General features: G+C 46.3%; 1 long non-coding RNA gene across 1 annotated transcript in view; it reads right to left on the bottom strand.

Moving 5' to 3' along the window:
• Positions 1 to 912, bottom strand: part of LOC308481427 — a 34,309-nt gene extending 33,397 nt beyond the window's left edge. Inside the window, exon 1 of the long non-coding RNA XR_013988669.1 lies at positions 672 to 912. This is a non-coding gene — a long non-coding RNA (uncharacterized lncRNA). The remainder of the gene's footprint in view (positions 1 to 671) is intronic.
• Between the last annotated feature and the right edge of the window lie 5,348 nt (positions 913 to 6,260).

Below are 6,260 nucleotides of genomic sequence, written 5' to 3'. Positions count from 1 at the left end.
AGCACTATGCTGGAGACCACCTCAGTTTGGGAAGCTGTTGGGAAGCAGAGTCCCTAACCTGTCTGACCCAACACCAGATACAGGCCTTCTACTCCTTCTCCAAAGGGTTTCCTGGTGATGGAAAATGAACTCTGGTGGTCTACAGCAACTCCCCCTGCCAAATCTGAGTAGCTTAGCAGGCAGAGCTGCATCTGGCCCACCCAGGTCTTGATAAAAGGTCTGCTCATCCACAATTAAGGGGTCCACAGGATCCTATGGCAAACAGACCCAGTCTTTTAACAGCACCACCCCCAGACTGTTGGTCACAGTGGTGGAGCATCCAGAGATACCAAGAATAGAGAGGAACTCAATAAGGGACCCACCATGCAAGCACCTGTAATCCCTCCTCTGGTGCACCCTACCCTGTGTCAGCATCGCCCTTGAGCCAGTGCCACCAACTGACTCATCCACTTCAGCCCCGACTGGGCTAGGCGAGCTGGGTCGCACTTCCAGAGACCACCTTCTGCACAGGAACAGGTCAAAGTGCTGTGGACTCACAGCTTAGAGTTGTGAGCACCGGATTAACTCCAACAAGAAGACAGTCATCGCACAGCAGAGTATAGCAGAGCATAAACAACTCGGAGAGCAGCTCTGTAGAATATCTTCTTTTATTCTATCTACAACTATAATACACAACTATGTACAGAGCTAAATGAGGTCTAAACGAAAATGCTGAACTGCACTGAGTGTTTGCAGCTGCTCTTAGCAGCAACCTTATCTATACACACGATCTCTGTCTAACACTCAGTCTCTCTCTCTCTTTGATGTGAGGCTGGAGCGGAAGAAGTAGAGAGCAGAAACCGCCCCCTCCTCTCTGGAGAATCAGCAGAGAACATCAGCAGATTCTTGGATATGGGAGGGGTGAAATCTCCTCACCCTGGCCATGCTTGCCCCTCCCCCTGAACACTGAGTGTCAGGGACTGGAAGGGCTCTGAAGAGTGTGGTGGAGGTAGGGGACAAGGGGAGTGACCCAGAAGAGGGGACCAGTGATTTATGCGAGGTGGGGTGATGCTGCCTGCAAGGCAGGAGCTGGGGAGGAGGGAAAGTCAGGGCAGAGGAAGGTGTGCCAGATATGGAGGTGGTTCAGCTGACAGTAGACCTCCACTTTTCCCCACCCCACTTCCTCCTAGAACCAGGGGGGGGCTTGAAGTGGGAAGAGCAGCGGCACCTTCTGTGCAGGAGAAGCCTCAGGTTGCAGGCACGCAACCCATCAGGGTTGCAATGTAAGCTGGAGGAGAGGAGGGCCCCCACTGTTGCTGCAAGTGCTCCATAGGCTCCAAACCTGTGGACAGCTGCTTAGAGGCTAGAAATGTGTGGTATCCGGAGCACCTTGGAAGCTGCTGTGTTTCTCTTGCCAATAAACAGTTAATTATCAGGCATGTGCCTTCCTTCTCTGGGACAGGCCTGACACTGAGAGACTACCCTAAGATTTACTCCCTGCAGGCACATTCCTCCTAAAATCCACCTCAAAAATAGTCACAGACAGCTACATACACTACCCACAGATGACAACCCAACCACAGATGCACTACAGCCAGTTCACATTAAAAGGACATAGCATAATAATTTATAGCACCCATAATATAAATCCTGTTCACAGGTATTGTACTCTAACCTGTAGTATTGCAAACATGCATCATCTCCTAGCTCATGCCCACTGGGTGCTAACTCGTAAATCACAACTGTTTTCCACACTGGGTATCCCAAGGATCACACTTAATCCTATGGATGGTCAAACAACCCACATACTGTACATTTCTCCAATTTCCTAATCCCATACAAGAATATTGTTGTTGTTCAGTCGTGTCCGACTCTTCATGACCCCATGGACCAGAACATGCCAGGCACTCCTGTCTTCCACTGCCTCCCGCAGTTTGGTCAAACTCATGTTTGTAGCTTCAAGAACACTGTCCAATCATCTCGTCCTCTGTTGTCCCCTTCTCCTTGTGCCCTCCATCTTTCCCAACATCAGGGTCCTTTCCAGGGAGTCTTCTCATGAGGTGGCCAAAGTATTGGAGCCTCAGCTTCAGGATCTGTCCTTCCAGTGAGCACTCAGGGCTGATTTCTTTAAGAATGGAGAGGTTTGATCTTCTTGCAGTCCATGGGACTCTCAAGAGTCTCCTCCAGCACCATAATTCAAAAGCATCAATTCTTCGGCGATCAGCCTTCTTTATATATTACCAGCAATATTACAGCAAAAAAAAAAAAAAAAGAGAGAGAGAACAAGGGATGAAATGAGGGACCCCCAGCCTTATTCCACACTCAAAAGTAACAACCTCAAAGGAGCAACATCCTTTGGAATTGTCCTTTCCTGTTAAACATCATACTAGCAACAATAACTTTCTAATTGCTGCCAAATTCCTTTGGATTGCTGCACTGGGGCAAAGGAGTGACCAAGCTGATCAGTACTAGATGCTCTCTTTCCAGAGAATTAGTGAAAACTGACAGGGGGCAAATTGAAACTGAGCCATCTTTAACATGGAAAGATTCTGGGAGTGTTGTTTGTTAATAAATCAACAAAATTGTTGGTCCCTAATAGAGATCTCTGGTGGCAAGTGCTGCTAGGATTGTAGCCAAAACAGGGCCACTGAGAAATGAGAGAGGTAGGTATCCACATGTTCATGGGGATCACGTGACCTGCTACTAAAAGAGCAAGACAAACTCCGAAACTATGAAAACTGCATGCTCAGTAGCCTGGGAAAGTAGCTGGGAAAGGGAAAATCCAGTAGGGGGAGGGAAAGAAAGAAGAGTAGAACTCTTATTGGAGGCAATGACTGACCAGATTCCTAAACTTTTAGGAGGGAGGACATTCTGCAAAATTTTGTTGCAGTCCTAGTTACAGAGTTTTGAACTGAACAGAATGAGCATTGTCATATTCCGCCATCATTTAATTCAGGGTGGATCTATGAAAGCTGCCAACATGTCTCATGCTCTCTTGTAGTCTAAGAACCAGTAGCACTTAGAAACAGAGCTGCTCTCCTCACACAGCCCTGTGTAAGACAGTACTTATGGTAGCTGCTCCTGCCGCTCTTCTCTCTGTGGCAGTGAAAAGAGAATTGTTACAAGTAACCAGCCGAGTGCTAAATTACTGAGCTGCATTAGATGATTATGATTTGCAGTTGAACTTAGAACCATAGAATGCATTGAGTCAGGCATCCAGCTGCTTTTTATTGCTCTATTGAAAACATTCAATCATTTGTCATGATTAGCAGCAATAAAACTAGGCTAGGCTGGCATCTTATTTGTAGAGCAGCTGAACGCGTAAGACTATTAATGGCTCCTAGACACAGTGTCATATGTTCTACCTCCAGTATGCTGGGAATCACAGGTGGGGAGGGTGCTGCTGTGCCCAGATCCTGCTTTTAGGCTTTCCATAGGTTGGCCGCTGTGAGAAATGGGATGCTGGACCAGATGGGCCATAGGCCTGAGCCAGCAGGCTCTTCTCATGCTGCTATGTGCTCACACAAGTGACCCTAGAAAAACTCGCTTAAGGAAACTAGCAACTAAAGCAGCCAAGGCACAAGTGATCATCGCAATCTGTTGTGAATTCTCCAGGATTACAGCGGTACCTTGGGTTAAGTACTTAATTCGTTCTGGAGGTCCTTTCTTAACCTTAAACTGTTCTTAACCTGAAGCACCACTTTAGCTAATGGGGCCTCCAGCTGCTGCCGCGCCGCCGGAGCACGATTTCTGTTCTCATCCTGAAGCAAAGTTCTTAACCCAAAGTACTATTTCTGGGTTAGTGGAGTCTGTAACCTGAAGTGTATGTAACCCGAGGTACCGCTGTACTGGAAAGCTTACCTAAATGCAGTAGAATCTGTAGCACTTCTGACAGCTTCTTATGGTTATCTAGCACCGCAAGAAATAAAGATAACTATGAGATATATTTGAGATGGGAAGCAGAGCCTCTATCTGCTCTGCTAGAAGACCAGCTCCAGGCCATCAGCTTCATCCTTTCCTCCCTCAATTGTCATGTGGCAGCAGCCATTCCACTTGGCTGCAGCTGGAAGAGATGCCCCGTCTGGCTCCTCCCCCATGACTTGCTTCTGTTCCAGAAGATTGTATTAAACACACACACACAGAGAGAGAGAGAGAGAGAGAGAGAGAGAGAGAGAGAGAGAGAGAGAGAGGAATTTTAAATGAGCAGAAAGCTGCCCAGTAGGGTCTGGTTATTAAACAGTTTGATGAGTCATGTATCTGACTTTGCTAGATAAACAGAGCAGGATATCCTGATATTGCTGCCCAGTTTTTCCTTTCACTTCTTTGCTCTCCCATCTGATGAGCATGGATGGAAAACAAGCGGGGGAAGGAAGGAGAGAACCTTTCATACTTCAGACTCTCAGCACATCCCTGGAAGAAAGGAGAATATGTTTCAAAAACATCATAAAATGTTCACATTCATGCCTGCATTTGGACAGCTTCCCCCCCCCCCAACAAAACGTTTTAATATAGTTTTAAAAAGGAGCCGGTCCAGAATATTGCACTTTAATCTTCTATCTCCCAAGCAAAGTGCTTAGTATTGTCAAAGATGATTGTACAATTTGTCATGATATGCCCACTCTCCCAGATTCAGAAGGGAAAGCAAATAGGACTGGGCGTGACATCTGGGTCTCCATCAAAGGAGACTTCATGTGTATGCTCTGTGTGTACGAGTCCTATACATTGGGAGGCTCCACAAACTGAACTTAGCCCAAACGCCAGCCTTGCTAAGTCATGACAAGAGTATGTGGTCTAATTTGTTTGCTTGATTCTGAGTTTTATGGTATTGCATTTAAATATTTTGAATATAGGCGGGGAGGGGGTTTCATTAGTGTGAAAGCATCATATGCCTTATACTGAGTCAGAGAATAGATCCACTGAGCGCAGTATTGTCAACACTGACTGTGTCTTTCCCCAGCCCTACCTGGAGAGATCATGGATTGAACCTGGGACTTTTTGTATGCAAAATGTGGACTCTCCCACTGAGCTGCAGTGTGGTGTAGTGGCTAAGAGCGGTAGACTCGTAATCTGGTGAACTGGGTTTGCTTCCCCGCTCCTCCACATGCAGCTGCTGGGTGACCTTGGGTTAGTCAAACTTCTTTGAAGTCTCTCAGCCTCACTCACCTCACAGAGTGTTTGTTGTGGGGGAGGAAGGGAAAGGAGAATGTTAGCCGCTTTGAGACTCCTTCGGGTAGTGATAAAGCGGGATATCAAATCCAAACTCTTCTTCTTCCACATACATCTCTCTTACTGTGAGAACTCAACCTATTAAAGTGCATTTTCCTCCCTGGCCCTTCTCATTTTTCTGTACATGCTGTGTGAATTGTGTCCAGAAGTTCTATATTTTTGTACAAGACGGGTATGTGAAAGGGCAGTGCTTTGCTGATGGTTCTGCTTTAGCGTCCCATACTGTTGGGAGCCTTTGAGCTCCATCCTGTGGTACTAGGCTCACAGGATCTGGCTCATTCCTTTTCTGTTAATGGCCAGGATGTGGTCGAAAACAACTATTTCACACCAAAAGCTGTGGGGTCATTTGCAAGATTACTTTGCACCATCAAATTAGAAGTACAGATGAAATGATATCTAGCAAATTTTCAGCATCACAACTATTATACAATTTCATCTTTAACGTTCAGTTTATCAAAGAAAAACTCAAGATGATCAGATGGGGAGTAGGAGGAGGGAGAGGGCACGTAGGTTTTGAAGGGTGGTATCTTTATAATTTTATTTGTTAGGGGAAACACACACACAAAGGGTTTTTTTTTCAGCTTTTCTATGCTGAAACACATTGGTCATATTTAACAATCAAACACGCCATCATTTGTGGTATCTTTGAGACCTGTTTATCCTTTTGTCCTATGGCGGGGGTGGGGGTGGGGCTGAAAGGAAAACCTAAGTGGTTTTCCGGCTGCTTTTGCTATGTGGAAGCAACTCTTCCCGCTAGAGGGGGTAGTTTATGGAAGAGTGCATTATAACTACAGTGGTACCTCGGGTTACAGACGCTTCAGGTTACAGACTCCACTAACCGAGAAATAGTACCTCGGGTTAAGAACTTTGCTTCAGGATGAGAACAGAAATTGCGCTCTGGCAGTTTGGCGGCAGCGGGAGGCCCCATTAGCTAAAGTGGTACCTCAGGTTAAGAACAGTTTCAGGTTAAGAATGGACCTCCAGAACTAATTAAGTTCTTAACCTGAGGTACCACTTACGGGCTAGGAGAGCTTCTTGGGAGATTGCCCACACAT

Source organism: Podarcis pityusensis, assembly GCF_964106645.2.
Source record: "Podarcis pityusensis genome assembly, chromosome: 7".
Classification (NCBI taxonomy): Eukaryota; Metazoa; Chordata; class Lepidosauria; order Squamata; family Lacertidae; genus Podarcis; species Podarcis pityusensis.
Note: the sequence above shows the minus strand (reverse complement) of the source record. Positions and strands in the feature narration are given on the sequence as shown.